The following is a 24,892-nucleotide window of genomic DNA, read 5'->3' as shown; positions in this document are numbered from 1 at the left end:
GAGGGGGTGCATGGCAGAGGTGAGGGGGTGTGGTGGTGGTGAGGGGGTGCGTGGCGGTGCTGAGGGGGGTGCGTGGTGGTGCTGAGGGAGGTGCGTGGTGGTGCTGAGGGGGGTGCTTTGCGGTGCTGAGAGGTACATGGCGGTGTTGAGGTGGTGCATGGCGGAGTTGAGGGAGAGTGTTGAGGGAGGTAGGCAGCAGGTTAGCGACTGGTGCTCAGGGAGCGGAGCAGTATTTGAGGAAGGGGATATTCAGGGAGTGGGTGAGGTTCAGGGAGGGAGTGCTGGATAAGGGGAAGGTGTTCAATGGGGGAGAAGTGTTTGGGGAGGGAGCGGAAAGGTTGGTGTTCATGGGGGTGTGGTGTTTATGGAGGGAGTAGCGGTTTGCGGTGTTCATGGAAGGAGCAGTGGGATGACTGTGTTCTTGGAAGGAGTGGGAGGTAGTGGTGCTCATGCAGGGAACATTGAATACAGTGTTTCTGGAGAGCATGTGGAACGGTTTTCCTGGAGGGAGTAGGGGGTGGTGTTTATAGAGAGTGTGGGGGCGTTATTCCCGTACCAGCCTCCCCGGACAGGCGCCGGAATGTGGCGACTAGGGGCTTTTCACAGTAACTTCATTGAAGCCTACTCGTGACAATAAGCGATTTTCATTTTCATTTCATTTATTCATGGAGGGAACGAGGGGTGGTGTTTAGGGAGGGAGCAGTGGGGGTGTTCATGGAGGGCGTGGGGGTGTTCATGGAGGGAGCAATGGGGACGTTCATGGAGGGAATGGGGTGCGGTGTTCATGGAGGAAGTGGGGGTTTGTGTTTATGGATGGAGCAGTGGGGGCAGTGTTTCTGGAGGGAGAGGGGATGAATTTCATGGAGAGAGAGGGGTGATGTTCGTGAAGAGAATGAGGGCGATGTTCATGGAGTATGCGGGCGTGGTGTCCATGGACGGAGTGGGGGCGATGTTCATGGACTGAGCAGGCATGTTGTTCATAGTGGGAGTAGGGGCAAAGTTCATGAAGGGAGTGGGACAATATTTATGGAATGAGCAGGCATGTTCATGATGGGAGTGGGACAATATTTATGGAATGAGCAGGCATGTTCATGATGGGAGTGGGACAATATTTATGGAATGAGCAGGCATGTTCATGAAGGGAGTGGGACAATATTTATGGAATGAGCAGGCATGTTCATGAAGGGAGTGGGACAATATTTATGGAATGAGCAGGCATGTTCATGATGGGAGTGGGACAATATGGAATGAGCAGGCATGTTCATGATGGGAGTGGGACAATATTTATGGAATGAGCAGGCATGTTCATGATGGGAGTGGGACAATATTTATGGAATGAGCAGGCATGTTCATGATGGGAGTGGGACAATATGGAATGAGCAGGCATGTTCATGATGGGAGTGGAGGGGGTGTTCAGGAAGGCAATGGGTGTGATGTTCGTGGATGGAGCAGGGAGTGGTGTTCAGAAGGGAGCTGGGTGGCAGTGTTCACGCAGGCTACGCAAGGGTGGTGTTCATGGAGGGAGTGGGGTCGGTGTTCATGGAGGGAGTGGGGTTGGTGTTCATGGAGGAAATGGGGGCGGTGTTCATGGAGGGAGTGGGGGCCGTGTTCATGGAGGAAGTGAGGGGCTGTGGGCAAGGAGGCGTTGGATGTGCTCTATTCTTCGTGCTGAGGGTTTTGACCAAGAGTGGTATCCTGACTGGTACAGGCTTGGAGGGCCAAAATGCCTGTTCCTGTGCTGTTTTGTTCTTTGAGGGAGCGGGAGGTGCGGTGTTCATGGGTGGGGGGGTGACTTTTAAAGAGAATTGGTTGCAGTGCTGAGAGAGAGCAGAGGGTGCTGTTCGGCTGGAGCCAGGAGAAGAGGGCCGATGTAGTAGTGCACCCCTTTAAGGGAACATACATCGGAAGGATCATGTGACCCAATTTTCCAATAGGAAATGAGCTTGAGGATTTTGGTGCAGAGCATGGGCGGAATTCTTCGCTCCCCACGCCGGGTGGAAGAATCGCGGGAGGGCCGGGTGACTCACGACACGCCCCCCTGGCACCCCCCGCGATTCTTCCACCCCCGCTCGGAAGAATCGGCGCATGCCGTTTTTCCCGGTTACCGGCGATTCTCCGGCCTGGATAGGCCGAGCGGCCTGCCGTTCCCGACCGGTTAACGGCGGCGGCAACCACACCTGGTCGCTACCGTCGTGAACATGGATGCCAAATGCTAGTTTGAAGCTTGTGAGGGGTGGAGAGGGGAGTGAGCACCACGGCCGTGCTCGGGAGGGGACTGGCCCGCGATTGGTGCCCACCGATCGTCGGGCCGGCGTCTCAAAGCGACGTACGCTTTCCCCTCCGCCGCCCCGCAAGATCAAGCCGCCACGTCTTGCAGGGCAGCGGAGGGGAAGACGGCAACCGTGCATGCGCGGGTTGGTGCCATCAGCCGTCGTGACGCTAGCGGCGCATGCGCGGGTTGGAGCCGTCGTGACGTTAGCGGCGCATGCGTGGGTTGGAGCCGGCCAACCTGTGCATGCGCGGCTGACGTCACTTAGGCGCCGTCGTCGTGTCATTCTCGGCACGCCGCCTTGACGCAAGCGTCAAGGCCTAGTAGCCGAGTGTTACGGAGCGCCGCTCCTAGCCCCCCGGGTGGGGATGAATACGGTGAGAGGAGCGGCCTCCGAGGCCGTCGTGAAACTCGGCCGAGTTCACGATGGCCTTCCCGATTTATCGCGGGAGCGGAGAATTCTGCCCCATGTGTTTTTGCAGCCAGTTACGGTCCTAGTGCTGAGAGTGAAGAAATTGTTTATTAAGCTCTGTATATAGTTTGTTAGTTAGTTAGTTAGTCAGTCAACTGATGGTCACCAATCATTGGCAATGAGGAAAAACAAAGGAACTCGGATTGCACCTGAAAAAAAAAATTGTTGCAAAAGTCAAGACAAATTGAGTCCTGCCTGAAAAAGTAGCCATATCTCTTTTTATTACAAGCTTTTGACGCTGCTATAGAGGATTGAGTACAGTATGTGGAAAGTTTGCAATTATTTTTCCGTGCTAATGAAATAGATGGGGGATAGGAAGAAAGTTATTTTGCTGACTGCATGTGGAACCCAGACATAGAACTTGATCTGGAATTTTATGTCCCTGTATGCTCTCCACATAGCCACTTGCAAAGCTCATTGAGCTAGTAAAGGGGTATTACCATCCTAAGCCCTTGATGGGGTGGCACAGTGGCATTGCTGCCTCACAGCTCCAGAGTCCCAGATTCATTTCCGGCCTCAGCTGACTGTTGGTGTGGATTTTGCACTTTCGCCCCATGTCTGCGTGGGTTTCCTCCGGTGCTCTGGTTTCCTCCCACAGTCCAAAGATGTGCAGGTTAGGTGGATTGGCCATGCTAAATTGTCCCTTAGTGTCCAAAAGGTTAGCTGAGGTTACTGGCTTACGGGGATAGGGTGGAGGACTAGGGTGCTATTTCTAAGGTCCTGTGCAGATCTGATGGGCCGAATGGCCTCCTTCTGCACTGCAAATTCTATGATAATTGTACAAAGGTACAAATGCAGTCCGGGAAGAACATTTGTTGCAAGATTAGGCCAAATCGCAGAGCATTGTGATTTTGGATTGGCATTCAATGACATGTTAAGGGACCGATTGGTTTATGGTGCAAACCAAGCAGCTATACAGAGAAAATTGTTACTGAATTCGAGTTAACTTTCAAGAATATCCTGGAAATGGCGTCAGCAATAGAGAGCGCTAAGAAGGGCCCCCAGGAGCTGCAAAGTGCGCAGAGCGATGAGGTCTACCAGTTAGGGCAGGAAGCTGCGAGCAGCAGTGGTGCCAGGAGTGAAGGCATTGGTTTAAGTAGAGGGAATAACACAGTAGCCGGATGAGCCACAGGGTATAGAAGATTTAAACAGCAGCCTGGGAACTATACAAAGTGCTAGCAGTGCAGGGCAAGTCTCTCCCCAGAAAGGTGTAGATTTAGAGAAGTAGAGTACTTTGCATGTAGGAGGAAAGAACATTTGACGCACATGTGCAAAAACAAGCAGGGCCTGCCCAGCACCAGCAGAGTAAATAATCCAGCCACAGTGCAGAGTATAGAGGATAGCCCAGCGGGTGAAGGAACGTTTTTTCTCTGAAATATATGCGAGTGAGCAAGGTAGCCAGCCACTGAAGATGGAAGTGAACAGACCTACCAGTATGTCCAAGCGGGGATTCAACGCTTGAGAATGGAGAGTACTACAGCTTTAATTTGCAGCACTTCAACATTCATCAAGTTATCATAATCTTTTGTTCTCCATCCCGCTCTACCTCCATGTCGTACTGTACTACACGTGACGAGCCCTGTAGCCTGACTCCTTGGATTGCTGGTTTAAAATCGGTACAGGTCCTCTCTTTGAATCTTTGCCCCAAACCCTTACCAGTTCTGGTGCCAGCGCTTTCTGACCTTCTGTTAATCAGTTGGTCGACTGATATGCTGAAGCTGCTTCAGGCCATAAAAATAGTAGCGGTGTCTCCAGTGAATTATAGATAGTAATCTGCACAGCTCCCATTGATATTGGTACCGGGTTAAGAACCGAGTTTAATAGGATGTGAGTGGAAATCAAGTTGAATTGGCTGAAAACATTTTAATTGAAAGAAGGGTGTTTGCTGTTGCTCGTTCTGGGTGAGTGTGCTTAACACTCGATTTGGCTCTGTTTCGTTACTTAGCTTTGGAATCGCCAGGTATTGTTAAGATACCGCCACAAGTTTCAAGGTCAAGTTCAAAGCAATAAAACCATACACCAATTAGTAAGTTCAAACAAATGAGTTTATTATAATACAATTATAAACTACTCATGCACACGCTAAGATGACTAAACTATTCCTACCACTAAATAGACCAATACTTATCTGAATAAGGAACTGCCGGATCAGGGGACAATAGCTTCTTGCTCTGCACGGGGTCCGCAGACTTCAGGTTGGTACGGGTTAAAAGGGGTTAGGAGTGTCTATCTCTGGTAGCGATCGTTGTGAGACACTTACTGGTGGCTGCTGTCCAAAACTCCTCTCTCGATCAAGGTCTTCTTCGGTAAAGGCTGGTCAAGAGAGGAGGGCTGGTCAAGAAGAACAAACTAAGTTTGGGACCTGTCTTTTATAGGTCCTAGGGCTTCGTGCCCTTTTGGGCGGACCCTCCATCTGCTGGGGATCGATTGGGTCTCTTCCCAATCTATTTGTTTGAATCCCCCCAATACTGAGGCTGTCCCTCGGCTACTGGGCGGGCCTTCATTGCTTTGTCTTCGAACCCCGCTGGTGCCGGGGTGTCTGGTATCCTATACAATGTTGCAATCACTTCCCTATTTGTGTCCATTGCCCGTGGGATCGTTCCATTACTATGTTAACTGTCCCGGAGATTGCCTCATTAGTATGCGGAATGTTCGTTTCGGTGCTGTCTGCTCTCTTAGCAGACAGAATACACAGTGGCTTGTTGCAGCCTGCTTGTGCTGCAAACTTTGTCCATTTTACCCTGCAAGCTTTGCGTTCCTCCATTTTGTATTGAGGGAATGGCCAACTTCGGAGGCTACATTGCCCAAAGTAATAAAAAGATACAAAGACGTGTTCCAGTAGGAATTGGGAAAGATCAAATGATTGCAAGTAAACATCCATGTGGACCCTGTAATATATTGTGCGCAATGTCTCTAAGAACCAAGCTATGTGACTTACATGACATCATCTGCTACATTGCGGGTTATTAGGGAGCCTAGTGCCAAACCTTGTACAGTGAAGGCCTAGTCAATGAACCTCTGTTAATCTTGCATCAAACCCACATGCTTCTGCAAAACTATTTCTTTTGTATTGTTAGTCTAACAATACAACATTTACAAAAAGAAAACTGGTGACAAGAGACGGATCAGAAGAAAAAAACATTATTTTTCAAAAGAAACGTTGGAGTGAAGCAGCTTCAGCATATCAATCGACCAACTGATTAACAGAAGGTCAGAAAGCGCTGGCACCGGAACCAGTAAGGGTTTGGGGCAAAGATTCAAAGAGAGGACCTGTACCGATTTTAAACCAGCAATCCAAGGAGTCAGGCTACAGGACTCGTCACTTGTAGTACAGTACGACATGGAGGTAGAGCGGGATGGAGAACAAAAGATTATGATAATTTGATGAATGTTGAAGCTGCTGCAAATTAAAGCTGATGTAAATTAAAGCTGTTACAAATTGGTAATCCACCTTGAATGAATTAAGTGAAAGAGGAGCATTCTGACACCATGTAAAATGGTGGGAAATTTTGTCACGTTGAGTTCTTTTGATGAGGACTCAGAACTGGAAGTCATATTCAGAGAGATTCCGTCATTCAATCAAGCAACATTTCAGAAGAGATTTAGGTCCCTGTATTCTTAAGTACAATTAGAAGCAAAACTTTTAATTTAGTAAGAAGCTTAGTTCAACCAGAGATCTCAGAGATAAGAAATATCAAGAACTGGTGAAAATATTAGAGGATCATTATTCACCATAGCCATTGATTATTACAGAGAAGTTTTGTTGTCATCGAAGGAATAAGAAGGTGAAAATATTGCACAGTTCAGTGCAATCTTCAAGCGACTTGCAGAGTTTTGTGAATTTGGTGATTTGTGAGAAGACACAATTAGAGATTGTTTAATGAGGCTATTCTAAGAAGGTTATTAACTGAAAGTAATCTATGTCTAAAGTCTGCATTTGATATCACTGTTTCAAAGGAGCTCGTGGCTAAGGAGGCTTCTCCGATTTGAGCAAGCAAGAGGATCCATAAGCTGGCTGCTAGTCAGAAAATGTCTATCCAGCACAAGCGTGTGTTTTCGCTGTGCAAATATGAGCCATTCACAGGCTGATGCAATGTAAAAATTGTAGCAGAACTGGCCACAGTTTGTTGGAGTAACATAACTTCTCCAGAGAAAAATATTCAAAGGAAGACACAGAACTCCGTCAAAGGAAGAAACAAACCAAATTCAACGAAGAAAATTCATAATGTGAAAGAAAAGAATAACAACCACAATGAAACTAAAACAATGCAGAATTAAAGATGTACATGCTATCAGCCCAGGGTTAGTCACACTGTTTTTGGGTACTGCCAAAGTTGAATGAACAACCGATAAAATAGTGGTTGATATGAGGGCTGCTGTTTCCTTAATTCCTGAGACCATCTATGAACGGAAACCCAACCACCAGCCTTTAAAACTAGATATGTGATTTTGAGGACCTATACTGGAGAGAGAGTGCCACTGAGAGATTGCATCACAGTCAAGATTGAGCTAAGTGAACAAACCGCAGAGTCACCTCTCCATGTGGTGTGAGAAGGTTTTCCAGTTCTCTTTGGCTGCTCTTGACTGGAAAAGATTAAATTGAATTGAATCGCAGACAACAGCTTAGTTGATTCAAAGTGAGACTTACAGATCATAACGGAAAAATACAGCAGTGTTTTTGAAGACACACTGGGCTCCATGAAAGGTGTATAAGGGTCCCTGAAGATTAAGGAAACTAGTCAGCCGAAATGTCTCAAGGCTAGAGCTGTACCCTACGCAATACGTTCAAAGGTTGAAGCAGAAGTACTGAGACTTGTGTAAAGAGCATCTTTAGAACCTGTCACTCCGAGTCAATGGGAAACCCCTATTATACCTGTCATGAAACAGGATAGTACAATTCGTATCCACGGAGATTTTAAGACACAGTAAATCCGGTTCTCTGCACGTGGATCAATACATAAGAACTAGGAGCAAGAGTAGGTCATCTGGCCCCTCGAGCCTTCTCCGCCATTCAATGAGATCATGGCTGACCTTTTATGGACTCAGCTCCACTTTCTGGCCCGAACACCATAACCCTTAATCCCTTTATTCTTTAAAAAACTATCTATCTCCATCTTAAAAACATTTAATGAAGGAGCCTCAACTGCTTCACTTGGGCAAGGAATTCCATAGATTCACAACCCTTTGGGTGAAGAAGTTCCTCCTAAACTCAGTCCTAAATCTACTTTTCCTTATTTTGAGGCTATGCCCCCCAGTTCTGCTTTTACCCGCCAGTGGAAACAACCTGCCTGCATCTATCCTATCTATTCCCTTCATAATTTTATACGTTTCTGTAAGGTCCCCCCTCATCCTTCTAAATTCCAACAAGTACAGTCCCAGTCTACTCGACCTCTCCTTGTAATCCAACCCCCTCAACTCTCTGATTAACCCAGTGAATCTCCTCTGCACACCCTCCAGCCCCAGTAAGTCCTTTCTCAGGTAAGGAGACCAAAACTGAACACAATACTCCAGGTGTGGCCGCACTAACACCTTATACAATTGCAGCATAACTACCCTAGTCTTAAACTCCACCCTCTAGCAATGAAGGACAAAACTCCATTTGCCTTCTTAATCACCTGTTGCACCTGTGAACCAACTTTTTGCGATTCATGCAATAGCACACCCAGGTCTCTGCACAGAAGCATGTTTTAATATTTTATTGTTTAAATAATAATTCCTTTTGCTGTAATTCCTTCCATAAGGGAATTAACGTCAGATTTGTCAACATTGTATTCCATCTGCTAGAGCCTAGCCCATTCATTTAACTTATCCAAATCCCTCTGCAGACTTCCGGTGTCCTCTGCACTTTTTGCTTTACCACTCATCTTCGTGTTGTCTGCAAACTTGGACACATTGCACTTGGTCCCCAACTCCAAATCATCTATGTAAATTGTGAACAATTGTGGATCCAACAATGATCCCTGAGGGACACCACTAGCTACTGATTGCCAACCAGAGAAACACCCATTAATCCCCACTCTTTGCTTTCTATTAAGTAACCAATCCTCTATCCATGCATCTTAACCTTAGTTGTAGTCATAGAATTTACAGTTCAGAAGGAGGCCATTCGGCCCATTGGGTCTGCACCGGCCCTTACAAAGAGCACCCTACTCAAGCCCACATATCTACCCTATCCCTATAACCCAGTAACCCCCACTTAACCTTTTTTGGGCAACTAAGGGCAATTTAGCAGGGCCGATACACCTAACCTGCACATCTTTGGACTGTGGGAGGAAATTGGAGCACCCGGAGGAAACCCACGCAGACACGGGGAGAACATGCAGACTCCGCACAGTGACCCAAGCCGGGAATTGAACCTGGGACCCTGGAGCTGTGAAGCAACTGTGCTAACTACTGTGCTGCCCACTTATGCAGCAACCTTTTATGTGGCACCAAGCCAAACGCTTTCTGGAAATCCAGATATACCACATCCATTGGCTACCCGTTATCTACCGCACTGGTAATGTCCTCAAAAAATTCAACTAAATTAGTTAGGCATGACCTGCCCTTTATGAACCCATGCTGCGTCTGCCCAATGGGACAATTTCCATCCAGATGCCTCGCTATGTCTTCCTTGATGATAGATTCCAGCGTCTTCCCGACTACCGAAGTGAAGCTCACTGGCCTATAATTACCCGCTTTCTGCCTATCTCCTTTTTTAAACAGTGGTGTCACGTTTGCTAATTTCCAATCCGCCAGGACCACCCCAGAGTCTAGTGAATTTTGGTAAATTATCACAAGTGCATTTGCAATTTCTCAAGCCATTTCTTTTAGTACTCTGGGATGCATTCCATCAGGGCCAGGAGACTTGTCTACCTTTAGCTCCATTAGCTTGCCCATCATTACCTCCTTAGTGATAACAATCATCTCAAGATCCTCACCTGTCATCGCCTCATTTCCATCAGTCACTGGCATGTTATTTGTGTCTTCCACTGTGAAGATCCACCTAAAAAACCTGTTCAGTTCCTCATCATTTCCTCATCTCCCATTATTAAATCTCCCTTCTCATCCTTGGTAAAGTATTACTGAGATAATATATTGATCACCAGCACTAATGAGCAAGAACATTTACAACACTTAAAAGCGACACTGAAATGACTTCAACTTGCTTGTGATACTTCACCACATGGTTTTGGAGCAGTGATGTCACATATACTGAGGGTCTGGTTTAGCACAGTGGGCTAAACAGCTGGCTTGTAATGCAGAACAAGGTAGCAGCGCGGGTTCAATTCCCGTTCCGGCATCCCTGAACAGGCACCGGATGTGGCGACTAGAGGCTTTTCATAGTAACTTCACTGAAGCCTACTTGTGACAATAAGCGATTATTATTAGTATATACTCCTTCAGGGGAAGAAAGACCAATAACATTTGCATCTTGTACATTAACAAGTGCAGAATCTAACTATGGATTCTAACTGAGGAGGCACTGAATATCATATTTGGTGTATGGAAATTGTATCAATCCATGTCTGGTCATTACTTCACATTGCTGACAGCTATTTTCTATTTCTAAATTTAGAGTACCCAATTATATTTTCCAATTACGGGGCAATTTAGCGTGGCCAATCCACACATCTTTGGGCTGTGTGGGTGGAACCCATGCAGACACGGGGAGAATGTGCAAACTTCACACAGACAGTGACCCGGGGCCGGGATTGAACCCGGGTTCCCAGCGCCACAGGCAGCAGTGCTAACCACTGTGCCATTGTGCGCTCCATTTTATAGCTATTTTTGGGCCACACAAAAGGTATCCCTTCATTGGCTGCAAGTAGGTGCCAACAATGATCGTTAATCCTGTCGGGACATTCTCACGAAATCAAGTACTGTCAATCTGAAAATTGTGCTAATACAGATGCATTATTACGCTTACCTTTACCAGCTGGTCAAATACCACCGAGTCATGATACTTTTTACTGTTCATAGATTGAAAATGTTTCAGTGACTGCAGCTCAAGTCCGTAGACATACCAGAAACGATCCTGTGATGGGGAAGGTACCGGAAATGTTATTAAAGGGGGAGATAGAAATAAACCATCCTGAATTAAAACTGCGCATTTCCAAGAGATTTGAATTAATAGACAGGGTGGATTTCTGTTTTGGGATTGAGAATAATTATTCCACCAAATTTATGACAAAACGTTTTCGGGCAGTTCCACGAAAGTTACCCAGGCATAGTTCGAATAAAAGAACTAGCACAAAGTTACTTTTGATGGACAGGAATTGATGTCCAAATGGAAGAAAAAGCAGGACTGTGCCAGTCGTGTGCATGGGTAAGGAACACACCAACGGTGTCCCGATTGGGAGTGGCCTAAAATGCCATAGCAACATCTGCACATTGACTTTGTTGATCCAGGCGAGGGGTACATGTTCATGGTCATTGTAGACATACACTTAAAGTGGTCTGAGGTAGTGATAATGAAGCCAACCACTGCAGAACAAACCATTAAGAAACTCAACAAGACCTTTGTGAGATTCGTAAAACCAGAGCCGATCCTGAGCGACAATGGGCCACAGATTACAGCTCTGTGAAGACTACTTAAAGATGTGTGGAGTTCAACCTATTAAGTCAGCACCTTACCATCCATCCATGAATGGTTTATCAAAAGGTTTGTCCATTCCCTGAAACACTGAAAGCTTCAAAAGACAAATGGACTTGGGAGTCCTTGTTCATGATTCTCTTAAGGTTAACGTGCAGGTTCAGTCGGTAGGAAGGCAAATGCAATGTTAGCATTCCTGGCGAGAGGGTGAGAATACAAGACCAGGGATGTACTTCTGAGGCTACAGAAAGCTCTGGTTAGACCCCATTTGGAGTATTGTGAGCAGTTTTGGGCCCCGTATCTAAGGAAAGATGTGCTGGCCTTGGAAAGGGTCCAGAGGAGGTTCACAAGAATGATCCCTGGAATGAAGAGCATGTTGTATGAGAAACGGTTGAGGATTCTTGGTCAATACTCGTTGGAGTTTAGAAGGATGAGGGGGGATCTTATTGAAACTTACAGGATACTGCGAAGCCTGGATAGAGTGGACATGAAGAGGATGTTTCCACTTGTAGGAAAAACCTGAAGCAGAGGACAAATCTCAGACTAAAGGGATGATCCTTTAAAACAGAGATGAGAAGGAATTTCTTCAGCCAGAGGGTGGTGAATCTGTGGAACTCTTTGCCGCAGAAGGCTGTGGAGGCCAAATCACTGAGTGTCTTTAAGACCAAGATGGATAGGTTTTTGATCAATAAAGGGATCAGGGGTTATGGGGAGAAGGCAGGAGAAAGGGGATGAGAAAAATATCAGCCATAATTGAATGGCGGACCAGACTCGATGGGCTGAGTGGCCTAATTCTGCTCCTATGTCTTATGGTCTAAGGTTCACTTCAGCACCATGTGAACATATTTCTAGCAACATACCAAAATATGACACATGCAACGACACAAAATTCACCAGCTTTTCTAGTGATGAAAAAGAAGCTGAGGACTACCTTTGATTTACTCTCGCCAGATGAGACATCTGACATAGGAAAGCAAAAAACAACAGTCACAGATCTTGAGATAAGAAAATAACTCAAGGAAGCACTCGTTCAAACAAGGAGAACAAGTGTCAACATGCAGCTACACCACTAGTGAGAACTGAATCCCTGCGATGTTATTGGTTCAGACTGGTCCAGTATCCTACATAGTCCAAACGACAGGCAAACTTGTGTAGCGATGCCATGCTGATCAATTATTGTCAGCACCCGTTAGTGTGCATGTGCCAGAACTACCTCAAGAGGTAATGGTCTTCATTCCATCTGACTTTGTAACATCTACAGAAGAGATTGCATCAGAAGAACCTTTTACTATTAGTCTTCCCTCAGAAAGAGAGACTGGAACATCTTCCAGGGTGGAGACATCTACTAGAGAACTTGAAAATACATCTAAGGTCGAGAATGACAAAGTCCCAGAGGTACGCAGACAGCCAGTGAGAAATAGACGCCACCTGATTGTCTACTTTATTGACTATGTTATTACGATGTAATAATATGATGCCAGCACTTATATATAGATGCAAATGACTTTGCTAATATACGATTATTAGTTGTGTTGGACCTTAGAAGTAAAAGGGAAGGGATGTTATATTTGTGGGTTATTGTAATTGTGTGCAATATCTCTTTAAGAACCGAGTCATGTGACTAATGTTACATCATCAGTTACTTGGCGGGCTTTTAGGGAGTCTAGTGCAAAACATTGTATAGTGAAGACCGATTCAATGAACCTCTGTTAATCTTTCATCCAACCCACATGTTTCTGCAATCCTATTTCTTTGTGCTATTAGTCTAAAGATACAACAGATCTGAAGCCACTCTCAGATCTTTTAGAGTCCTACTCATTAGTATAGAAAGTAGAAACTGAATTAAAATGTCTAGAAGATTTGGACCTGTACAATTTGCGGAGTGGGCTGCACCCATTGTGCCAGTAGTCAATCCATACAAGTTCACTTGCATCTGCAGAGATTACAAGCTGCAGGTAAATCAGGCCATGAAATTAGATAGGTACCCTATCCCCAAAATAGAGGCTCTTTACACCAAGTTGGCTGGGGTTTGACATATACCAAGCTGGACATGAACAATATTTACGAACAGTTAGAACTGGATAATGCATAAAGAGGATTTGTCACCATAAATACTCAAGGGTTTCAACAAATATACTTGTCTACTGTTTGGAGTTTCATCGGCTTATGTCATCTTCTAGCGGACTATTGAGAGTTTGCTGCAGTGTTTGCCCAGGGTTGTCATTTATTTGAATGACATTTTAATAACAGGATCCTCTGAAAAGGAACATCTGGCAAATTTGGATGAGGTTTTCAAAAGGTTTCAAGAGGCGGGAGTGGGCTTAAAGAGAGAAAAGTGCATTTGCAAGCAAACAAGATGGTTTATCTTGGTTGTCGGGTGGGTTCTCAGCAGTTACACCCCAAAGGACAATGTGAGAACAATTAAAGAGGCATCGGTCCCCAAAAAACACATCAGAACTCAGATCTTTTTTAGTCAACTACGACGGGTGATTCCTCCCCAATCTGTCAACATTGCTAGCACTGCTGTATGTGCTGTTAAAGAAATGCCAGAGCTGGTGTTTGAGACCACCACAGGGAAGCGGCTTTTAACCAAGTTAACAGGCACTCTGGTCTTCATGCTTATTTGTACATTTCGACTCCTCTAAGAAGATAGTACTTACATGCGATGCATTACCATATAGGGTAGGAGCTGTGCTAACCTGTACAATGGAGGGTGGGTCCAAGAGTCCCTTTGGTACGTATCAAGAATCCATCAGATGTGGAAAGAGGATCTCCGCAATTGAAAAAGAAGACTTGGCTATTTTCCGCTGCATCAAGAAATATAATCAATACATATACGGGAGACATTTTATCATCGTAGACCACAAGCCACTTTTAGGGTTCTCCAAAGAAGCAAAGCACTTTCAATTGCCTTTGCCAGGATACAGTGTTGTATACTTCCGAACATTGGCCATGGCCTTAAGTACATTCCTGTTACCAGAAAGCACGGCACCCCCCTCTAGGACTGTAAGAGATTTTAAAGGCCTTAAACTTTCTGGACTCCTTACCTGTGACACTGCAGCAAATTAAGTACTGGACTCATAGAGACCCATTGGTATCGAAGGTTAAACATATGATACTGCACGCATGGTGGAATGAGAAAGCTTCAAAGGAAATGAAGCCTTATTAGCTCAGGAAATATGAGCTTAGTTGCGAGGATTGTGGCATCCTTTGGGGACCAAGAGTGGTCATCCCATAGCAGGAAGAGAACCATTGCTTGAAGAATTGCATATCACCCATTCAGGTGTGCCCAAGGTGAAAATGCCAGCAAGAAAATATGTTTGATGGCCTGGCACTGACGCAGATATAGAAATGGTTGTGAAAGAATGTGACCAATTCCAGTTATACCAGAAGTTGCCAGCTACAACTCTCTTAGACCCCTGGGAATGGCCGGGTCGACCTTGGGTGAGAGTTCATGTAGATTATGTTGGCCCGATCATGGGTGTCATATTCCTTTTGCTGGTGGATGACGATTTAAAAAACGCCACAGTTGAGAAACCACACCGATGTTTTGCCACCCATAATGTACCAGAAATACTTGTCTCAGACAACAGAACAACGTTCAACAGTTCATGACACTGAATGGAATCAAACATATTTGAACCGCACCACATCACCCCCTCAATGAATGGGTTGGCTGAACGCACAGTTCACACGTACGTTCAAGACTGGTCTGAAGAAGCAGTCACCAGCGTCTCCAAGAACCAAGATAGCACAGATCCTTTTCATCTACATAAGAACATAAGAACTAGGAGCAGGAGTAGGCCATCTGGCCCTTCGATCCTGTTCCACCATTCAATGAGATCATGGCTGATCTTTTGTGGGCTCAGCTCCACTTTCCCGCTCGAACACCATAACCCTTTATTTTTCAAAAAACTATCTACATTTATCTTGAAAACATTTAATGAAGGAGCTTCAACTGCTTCACTGGGCAGGGAATTCCATAGATTCACAACCCTTTGGGTGAAGAAGTTCCTCCTAAGGTCAGTCCTAAATCTACTTTCCCTTACTTGAGGCTATGCTGGTTCTTCTTTCACCCACCAGTGGAAACAACCTACCGCATCTATCCTATCTATTCCCTTCATAACTTTATATGTTTCTATAAGATCCCCCAGCAGCCTTCTAAATTCCAACAAGTACAGTCCCAGTCTACTCAACCTCTCCTCGTAATCTAACCCCCTCAACTCTGGGATTAATGTAGTGAATCTCCTCTGCACACCCTCCAGCCCCAGTACGTCCTTTCTCAGGTAAGGAGACCAAAACTGAACACAATACTCCAGGTGTGGACTCACAACCACCTTGTACAGTTGCAGCACAACCTCCCTAGTCTTAAACTCCATCCTCCCAGCAATGAGGGACAAAACTCCATTTATCTTCTTAATCACCTGTTGCAGCTGTAAACCAAAAATTTGCGACTCATACACTAGGACACCCAGGTCCCTCTGCACAGCAGCATGTTTTAATATTGTATCATTTAAATAATAATCCCTTTTGCTGTTATTCCTACCAAAATGGATAACCTCACATTTGTCAACATTGTATTCCACCTGCCAGACCCTAGCCCACTTAACCTATCCAAATCCCACTGCAGACTTCCAGTATCCTCTGCATTTTTGCTTTACCACTCATCTTAGTGTCGTCTGCAAACTTGGACACATTGCACTTGGTCCCCAACTCCAAATCATCTATGTAAATTGTGAACAATTGTGGGCCCAACACTGATCCCTGAGAGACACCACTAGCTACTGATTGCCAACCAGAGAAACACCCATTAATCCCCACTCTTTGCTTTCTATTAATTAACCAATCCTCTATTCATGCTACTACTTTACCCTTAACACCATGCATACTTATCTTATGCAGCAACCTTTTGTGTGGCACCTTGTCAAAAGCTTCTGGAAATCTAGACTCGTGACAATAAGTGATTTTCATTTTTTCATTTCATCCATTGGCTCCCTGTTGTCTACCGCACTGATAATTCCACTAAATTAGTTAGGCACGACCTGCCCTTTATGTACCCATGTTGCGTCTGTCCGATGGGACAATTTCCATCCAGATGCCTCGCTATTTCTTCCTTGATCATAGATTCCAGCATCTTCCCTACAACCGAAGTTAAGCTCACTGGCCTATAATTACCCACTTTCTGCCAATCTCCTTTTTTAAACAGTGGTGGAATGTTTGCCAATTTCCAATCCGCCGGGACCACCCCAGCCTAGTGAATTTTGGTAAATTATCACTAGTGCATTTGTAATTTCCCTTGCCATCTCTTTTAGCACTCTGGGATGCATTCCATCAGGGGCAGGAGACTTGTCCACCTTTAGCCCCATTAGCTTGTCCATCACTACCTCCTTAGTGATAACAATCGTCTCAAGTCCCTCACTATCATAGCCTCATTTCCATCAGTCACTGGCATGTTATTTGTGTCTTCCACTGTGAAAATTGACCCAAAAATCCTGTTCAGTTCCTCAGCCATTTCCTCATCTCCCATTATTAAATCTCCCTTCTCATCCTCTGAAGGACCAATATTTACCTTGGCCACTCTTTTTTGTTTTATATATTTGTAGCAACTTTTACTATCTGTTTTTACATTCTGAGCAAGTTTACTATCATAATCTATCTTACTCTTTTTTCTAGTTTTTTTAGTAGTTTTCTGTTGCCCCCTAAAGATTTCCCAATCCTCTAGTTTCCCATTAATCTTTGCCACTTTGTTTGCTTTTTCCTTCAATTTGATACTCTCCCTTATTTCCTTAGATACCCACGGTCAATTTTCCCTCTTTCTACCGTCCTTCCTTTTTGTTGGGATAAACTTTTGCTGAGCACTGTGAAAAATCGCTTGGAAGGTTCTCCACTGTTCCTCAACTGTTTCACCATAAAGTCTTTGCTCCCAGTCTACCTGAGCCAGCTCTTCTCTCGTCCCATTGTATTCTCCTTTGTTTAAGCACAAAACACTAGTGTTTGATTTTACCTTCTCATCCTCCATCTGTATTTTAAATTCCACCATATTGTGATCACTCCTTCCGAGAGGATCCCTAACTATGAGATTATTAATCAATCCTGTCTCATTACACAGGACCAGATCAAGGATCACTTGTTCCCTCGTAGGTTCCATTACATATTGTTCTAGGAAACTATCGCGGATACATTCTATAAATTCCTCCTCAATGCTGCCTTGACCGACCTGGTTAAACCAATCGACATATAGACATGATAACGGCTGTACCATTTCTACATGCATCAGTTATTTCTTTGTTAATTGCCCAGGCCACCGTAATATTACTATTTTGTGGCCTAAAGACTATTCCTATCAGTGACTTTTCTGCCTTACTGTTCCTGATTTCCATCCAAATGGATTCAACCTTATCCTCCATCGCACCAATGTCATCCCTCACTACTGCCCGGATGTCATCCTTAAATAACAGAGTAACACCACCTCCCTTACCATCCACGCTGTCCTTCCAAATAGTTTGATACCTTGGATATTTAACTACCAGTCGTGACCATCCTTTAACCATGTTTCAGTAGTGGCCACTAAATCATAGTCGTGCCCGATGATTTGCGCCATCAACCCATTTACCTTAGTCCGAATACTTGGAGCATTCAGGTAAAGTACCCTTATGTTGGCTTTTATACGAGGACTTCCGGTACAGCTCTGTAGGGGGAAGACGTGCACGGGTCAGCTCCCGCGAAAGGACTAAACTTTGTTTTTTTTAATTGGTTTGTTTGTTTAGTCCCAGGGTTCTTTTTATTCTTGTGAACCCAGCGCACTCCTGAAGGTATGAACAGGGGGGAAAAAAGCCGCAAGGGACCAGACCGACGGTAAGCTAAGGCCCGTGGGAGAAATAAGTGTGCAAGAGGAGCCGGAGAATGTAAAAAAAAGGTGTGGGAGGAACCGGGGCCGGAGGCTCAGAAGCGGCCGAGGAGAGTCGCGCCCCAAACAGAACTAGGTGCCTCAGAGCGCGAGCCTGCCCGGCCGAGCCACCCCCCCCCCCCCCCCCCCCCCGCAAGCCTGCGAGCCTGCGTGACCGAGCCACCCCCCACCCGCAAGCCTGCGAGCCTGCCCGACTGAGCACCACCCCCCCCGCAAGCCTGCCTGACTGAGGACCACCCAACCCGCAAGCCTGCGTGACCGAGAACCGCGCTCCCCACCCACAAGCCTGCCCGACCGAGCACCGCCACCCCCCCTGCGAGCCTGCCTGACCGCGCATCCCCCCCGCAAGCCTGCATGACCGAGAACCGCGCTCCCCACCCGCAAGCCTGCGAGCCTGCCCGACCAAGCACTGTCACCCCCCCCGCAAGCCTGCCAGCCTGCCTGATTGAGCCCCCCCACCCCGCGAGCCTGCCTGATCGAGCCCCCCCACCCCGCAAGCCTGCCAGCCTGCCTGACCGAGCCCCCCCACCCCGCAAGCCTGCCCGACCGAGCCCCCCACCCCACAAGCCTGCGAGCCTGCCTGACCGAGCCCCCCCACCCCGCGAGCCTGCCTGATTGAGCCCCCCACCCCGCGAGCCTGCCTGATCGAGCCCCCCCACCCCACAAGCCTGCGAGCCTGCCTGACCGAGCCCCCCCACCCCGCAAGCCTGCCCGACCGAGCCCCCCACCCCACAAGCCTGCGAGCCTGCCTGACCGAGCCCCCCACCCCGCAAGCCTGCGCGCCTGCTTGACCGAGCCCCCCACCCCGCAAGCCTGCGAGCCTGCCTGACCGAGCCCCCCACCCCACAAGCCTGCGAGCCTGCCTGACCGAGCCCCCCACCCCGCAAGCCTGCGCGCCTGCCTGACCGAGCCCCCCACCCCGCGAGCGTGCCCGACCGAGCCCCCCCACCCGCCCTGAAAGCCTGCGAGCCTGCCTGACTGAGCCCCCCACCCCGCAGGCCTGCGAGCCTGCCCGACCGAGCCCCCCACCCCCCCCGCAAGCCTGCGAGCCTGCCTGACCGAGCCCCCCACCCCGCAAGCCTGCGAGCCTGCCCGATCGAGCCCCCCCACCCCACAAGCCTGTGTGACAGAGCACCGCCCCCCCCACAAGCCTGCGAGCCTGCCTGACTGAGCCCCCCACCCCGCAAGCCTGCGAGCCTGCCCGATCGAGCCCCCCCACCCCACCCCGCAACCCTGCGAGCCTGCCTGACCGAGCCCCCCACCCCCCTGCGAGCCTGCCTTACCGAGCCCCCCCCCACCCCGCAGGCCTGCGAGCCTGCCCGACCGAGCCCCCCACCCCCCCCCCGCAAGCCTGCGAGCCTGCCTGACCGAGCCCCCCACCCCGCAAGCCTGCGAGCCTGCCTGACTGAGCCCCCCACCCCGCGAGCCTGCCCGACCGAGCCCCCCCACCCCCACCCCGCAACCCTGCGAGCCTGCCTGACCGAGCCCCCCACCCCCCTGCGAGCCTGCCTTACCGAGCCCCCCCCACCCCGCAGGCCTGCGAGCCTGCCCGACCGAGCCCCCCACCCCCCTGCGAGCCTGCCTTACCGAGCCCCCCCCCACCCCGCAGGCCTGCGAGCCTGCCCGACCGAGCCCCCCACCCCGCAAGCCTGCCTGACTGAACCCCCCCACCCCACAAGCCTGCGAGCCTGCCTGACCGAGCCCCCCCCCCCCCGGCACAACAGAACTTGGGTGAAGCGGCAACCCGGACCACGAAGCCAGAGACTCAAGCGCTCGGGAGTGGAGACAGCGGGGCCAATGAGCAGGAGAGAGAGACAGAGAGGTACCGACCCCCCTGCAACAAACCGGCAGCGACCACGTGGTGAGCAGCGAGACAAAGAGGGACTCCGGTCCGCACCAGGAAACTTCTCTCCCAAACCTTCCTGACCCAGTGAGAAGGAAGGGAAATAAAAAAGAGAAGGAGAAGGGGGAAAAATAAAAGTAAAAAAAATAAAATAAATAAAGAGCCAAGGAAAGAGAGACAGGAGGAAGGGAGGATGGTAACCAACCACAACCGCGCCCCCCGCCCCCCCCCCCCCCCCAACAAAAAAAAAGGAAACCCGAAGCCTGAGGCAGACCCAGCGAGAGCAGAGGGGCGGGGGAAGTGAGAGTAACCCCAGGGGAAGGAACAGCAGTGGGGAAAGAAAGAGAGACAGACAGATGGCTGGAGGAAAGAAAAACACCAAGGTGTAGGGACAGCGAGACGCAGCAGCGAGGGTGAGGCGCATGAGCGGCGGACGCGCAGGCAGGCGGCCCCACAAGACGAGATGGAGGTACAGGCGAGCCTGAAAGGGAAAACGGTGGCGGACCAAGCAGCGGAGCGTGAGCAGGACGCAGCGATCAGCATAAAGGAGGCGCTGTGGTCGGAGCTCCAAGCAATGATGAAGGAGACGACGCAGAAAATGCAGCAGACCATCGAAGGCCTGGAAAGGGAAGTGAAGGCGCAGAAAAAAACGATTCTGTAGTTGGAGAGGGCCGCCTCGGACCAGAGCGACAGGGTGATAACTGCGGTAGTCACCACTGATGTATTATACTGCATATATAGGTGCTTTACGGTAAGGCCCCTGTACTACAGGTACGGGGGTAGATCCCTGCCTGCTGGCTCCGCTCAGTAGGCGGAGTATAAATATGTGTGCCCCCTGTACAGTAGCCATTTCATTAGCTGCTGTAGGAGGCCACACAGCTCAGTGTAATGAAGCCTCGATTACATCCTACTCTCTTTGCGTAATTTCTAGTGGATCAATTTATTACACAGAGATTTTTCAAAGATGGACCTCCGCATCAAGCCGGATCGCCTGCAGCTGCGTCCTCAAGCAGCCAATGCCAAATAGGACTTCGAACATTGGCTAGCCTGTTTTGAAGCGTACATTGGGTCTGCGCCAGACACAATCCCAGAAGCAGAGAAGCTCCAGAACCTTTACACGCGGCTGAGCTCCAACGTCTTTCCACTTATCCAGGACGCGCTGACCTACGCAGAAGCCATGACGGTACTGAAGGAAAACTACGCTCAGCGGATTAACAAAACCTACGCCAGGCACCTCCTCTCCACGTGGCGCCAACTTCCCTGTGAGTTGGTGGAAGATTTCTGGCGTGCCCTGCTCGCCCTAGTTAGAGACTGTGACTGTCAGACCGTTTCAGCCACGGAACATTGAAATTTGTCACTGAGAGACAAATTTGTTACGGACATAGGGTCTGACTACATCCGCCAGCGCCTCTTAGAAGGGGCCACGCTCGACCTCGCGGCGACCAAAAAAACAAGGGCTCTCACTTACGGTCGCATCATGCAACATTCAGGCCGATGCCCCCGACCACGCGGCCCACTCCTGTGCATCGTGGACTGTGCAGACGGTCACCCCATCGCGGACCCCATCAGCGACCACCCTCAGCCAACCCCACGCCTGTGCCACGCGGCAGTCAACCAACCCCGGGGGGCCCAAATGCTACTTCTGTGGGCAGTCAAAACACCCCCGACAGCGCTGCCTGGCGCGGAGTGCCCTCTGCAAGGCCTGTGGCAAGAAGGGACATTTCGTTGCAGTGAGCCAGGTCCGCTCAATTGCCGCTATTGTCCCGGCACCCCCCATGTGCAGCCAGTGGGCATTGCCATCTTCCCCTCCTCGGACCACGTGCGGACAGTGGACGCCGCCATCTTGCTCGGCTCACAACACGTGCGGCCCGTGGGCACCGCCATCTTGTCCCTCCCAGGACCAACGTGCGCCGCCTATCTTGCCTTCCTCAACGACACGTGCAGCCCCAGGGCGCCGCCACCTTGCCTCCCTCATGACACGTGCAGCCAGTGGGTGCCGCCATCATACCCGACTCAGGACCCCTGCCCGTCGGGCACCTCGTCAGGCCGCTCATCGCCTGCAACCACCGCCGACCAGCCATGTCTCGCCTCGGTCATGATTAACCAGTCTCGACCACACAACCTCGTGACCGCTTCAACTAAAGTGAAGGTCAACGGGCACAAGATCTTCTGCCTGCTGGACTCCGGAAGCACTGAGAGCTTCATTCATCCCGATACAGTAGGGCGCTGCTCCCTCACGGTACACCCAGCTAACCAGAGAATCTCCCTGGCCTCCGGATCCCACTCCATGGCGATCCGAGGGTACTGCATCACCACCCTCACTGTCCACGCCGTGGAGTTCAGCGGCCTCCGCCTCTACGTCCTCCCCAACCTCTGCGCTGCCTTGCTACTCGGCCTGGACTACCAGTGCAACCTCCAGAGCCTACCCCTGAAATTCGGCGGGCCCCTACCACCCCTTACCGTGTGCGGCCTCGCGACCCTTAAGGTCGACCCACCTTCCCTTTTTGCAAACCTAACCCCGGATTGCAAACCCGTCGCCACCACGAGGAGACGGTACAGCGCCCAGGACAGGACCTTCATCAGGTCTGAAATCCAGCGGCAGCTTCGGGAAAGCATCATCGAAGCCAGCAACAGCCCCTGGAGAGCCCAAGTGGTAGTGGCCAAAACTGGGGAGAAAAACAGGATGGTCGTTGACTACAGTCAGACCATCAATCGGTATACGCAGCTCGACGCGTACCCCTTCCCACGCATATCTGATATGGTCAATCAGATTGCACAGTACCGGGTCTTCTCGACAGTGGACCTGAAATCTGCCTACCACCAGCTCCCCATCCGTAAGGCGGAGTGCCCATATACTGTGTTCGAAGCAGACGTCCACCTTTACCACTTTCTTAGGGTTCTCTTCAGTGTCACCCATGGGGTCTTGGTCTTCCAACGGGAGATGGACCGAAAGGTTAAGCAGTACAGACTGCGGGCCACCTTCCCGTACCTGGACAATGTCACCATCTGCGGCCACGATCAGCAGGACCACGACGCCAACCTTTCCAAATTTCTCCACACTGCCACTCTCAACCTCACGTATAACAAGGAGAAGTGCGTGTTCAGCACGAACCGGTTAGCCATCCTCGACTATGTGGTCCAGAACGGAGTTCTGGGGCCTGACCCCGTTCGCATGCGCCCCCTCATGGAACTCCCCATCTCCCACTGCCCCAAGGCCCTCTAACAATGCCTGGGGTTCTTCTCATACCACGCCCAGTGGGTCCCAAACTATGGGGACAAGGCCCGCTCACTCATTCAATCCACTGTTTTTCCCCTGACGGCCGAGGCTCACCAGACCTTCAACCATATCAAGGCCGACATCGCCAAGGCCGCGATGCACACAGTCGACGAGACGCTACCCTTCCAAGTCGAGAGCGATGCATCAGACGTCGCTCTGGCCACCACCCTCAACCAGGCAGGCAGGCCCATGGCATTCTTTTCCCGCACCCTCCATGGCTCCGAAATTCGGCACTCCTCTGTCGAAAAAGAGGCCCAAGCCATCGTTGAAACTGTGCGGCATTGGAGGCATTACCTAGCCGGCAGGAGATTCACGCTCCTCACTGACCAACGGTCGGTTGCCTTCATGGTTAACAACCCACAGCGGGGTAAGATCAAAAATGATAAAATCATGAGGTGGAGGATCGAGCTCTCCACCTACAACAACAAAATCACCCCGGTAAGCTCAACGAGCCCCCCGATGCCCTATCCCGAGGTACATGTGCCAAACTCCGGACCCTGCACGACAACCTCTGTCACCCAGGGGTCACCAGTTTGTACCATTTCATCAAGGCCCGCAACCTGCCCTACTCCATCAAGGAAGTCAGGGCGATCACCATAGATTGCCAGGTCTGCGCGGAGTGTAAAACCGCACTTCTATCAGCCAGACCATGCGCGCCTGGTGAAGGCCTCCCGCCTCTTTAAAAGCCTCAGCGTGGACTTCAAAGTGCCCCTCCCATCCACCGACCAGAACACGTACTTTCTCAGTGTGGTCGATGAATATTCCCGATTCTCCTTTGCCGTCCCATGCCCCGATATGACATCTGCCACCTTCATCAAAGCCCTGAACACCATCTTCGCTCTGTTCGGCTTCCCCGCCTACGTCCACAGCGACCGGGGATCCTCATTCATGAGCGATGAGCTGCACCAGTACCTGCTCAACAAAGGCATAGCCTCGAGCAGGATGACCAGCTACAACCCCCGGGAAACAGGCAGGTGGAGCAGGAGAATGGGACGGTCTGGAGGGCAGTCCAGCTGGCCCTACGGTCCAGAAATCTCTTGGCCTCCCCCTGGCAGGAGGTCCTCCCTGACACACTTCACTCCATTCGGTCGCTCCTGTGCACCGCGACTAATGAAATCCCCCATGAACGTCTCTTTGCCTTCCCTAGGAAGTCCACCTCTGGAGTTTCTCTCCCGACATTGCTGGCAGCTCCAGGACCCATTCTCCTCCGTAGACATGTTCGACTCCACAAGGCAAACCCGTTGGTTGAGAGGGTACAGCTACTTCACGCCAACCCGCAGTACGCTTACGTAGCATACCCCGATGGCTGCCAAGACTCAGTCTCCCTCAGGGACCTGGCTCCAGCTGGTTTCACACACACCCTCCCCTCTGCCTGGCACCACCCTCCCTTCCCCCGGTGCACCCCACCGCAACCCCCGCTCTGGGACACTCCGTCCTCCCCTTGCTCCAACCCGGGGATGAAGAGGATTTTGACACACTCCCGGAGTCACCGAAGACCAAACCGCAGCCGGAGTCACCACCAACACTGCGGCGCTCTCGATCAAGGCAA

General features: G+C 49.7%; 1 protein-coding gene across 1 annotated transcript in view; it reads right to left on the bottom strand.

Annotated features, from left to right (window-relative positions):
- nfx1 (nuclear transcription factor, X-box binding 1) overlaps positions 1-24,892 on the bottom strand; it is a 147,277-nt gene that overhangs the window by 105,131 nt on the left and 17,254 nt on the right. Inside the window, exon 2 of the mRNA XM_038797589.1 lies at positions 10,651-10,758. The gene's annotated coding sequence lies outside the window, so the exon portion shown is untranslated. The remainder of the gene's footprint in view (positions 1-10,650; positions 10,759-24,892) is intronic.

The sequence above is a fragment of the Scyliorhinus canicula genome, chromosome 5 (genome assembly GCF_902713615.1).
Source record: "Scyliorhinus canicula chromosome 5, sScyCan1.1, whole genome shotgun sequence".
NCBI lineage: Eukaryota > Metazoa > Chordata > Chondrichthyes > Carcharhiniformes > Scyliorhinidae > Scyliorhinus > Scyliorhinus canicula.
This window is presented reverse-complemented; position numbering and strand designations above follow the sequence as displayed.